General features: G+C 61.4%; 1 protein-coding gene across 1 annotated transcript in view; it reads right to left on the minus strand.

Annotated features, from left to right (window-relative positions):
* Positions 1-708, minus strand: part of VOLCADRAFT_90322 (uncharacterized protein) — a gene marked incomplete at both ends in the record, with an annotated part of 18945 nt that overhangs the window by 3565 nt on the left and 14672 nt on the right. The gene's annotated exons all lie outside the window — the stretch shown is intronic.

The following is a 708-nucleotide window of genomic DNA, read 5'->3' on the forward strand; positions in this document are numbered from 1 at the left end:
CCAGGGGAGGGCGGCGTTTGGCTATGGGGGCGCAGGGGAGAGCAGCGTTCGGCAAGGGGGGCGCAGGGGAGGGCGTCGTTGGGCAAGGGGGGCGCAGGGGAGGGCGTCGTTTGGCTAGGGGCGGCGGAGGGGAGGGCAGCGTTGGGCTATGGGGGTGCAGGGGAGGGCGTCGTTGGGCTAGGGGGCCGCAGGGAAGGGCGTCGTTGGGCTAGGGGGGTGCAGGGGAGGGTGTCAACCAAGCACCTCCACCCCCTTCATCCCTTCCCCCTTCACCTCCTCCACCGTCGCCACTGCCACCATCTCCACCTCCGCCCCGCATCCCCCTCTCCTCTCTCCCCCCCATCCCCACCTCCTATAGGATACAGCTATCTCTTCCCCGCATCCCCCTCTCCTCTCTCCCCCCCATATCCAACTTTGCTATCTTCCTCCCTTCTTCAATGTGTGTTCACATCACCCGATGATGCAAAAGGAGGAGAAACATTTCTATAAAAAACCTTATGGACTACGGTCTCACCTGTTAGGTTGTCGGGGCTCCACTGCATTTCCGCCTGGCCCTTCGGCGGACTCCGGACTCCACTCCATGTCCACCGCCACTGGAGACGAGGCGCCTACACTAGTGTACTGACAGTACTGACAGGGGGGACCTAGCTTCAAATCGCTGATGATCTACATGTGACGTGTCTGCTAGTTTCGTTTATTGTACCTGTT

Source organism: Volvox carteri (assembly GCF_000143455.1).
Source record: "Volvox carteri f. nagariensis unplaced genomic scaffold VOLCAscaffold_16, whole genome shotgun sequence".
NCBI classification, from domain to species: domain Eukaryota; kingdom Viridiplantae; phylum Chlorophyta; class Chlorophyceae; order Chlamydomonadales; family Volvocaceae; genus Volvox; species Volvox carteri.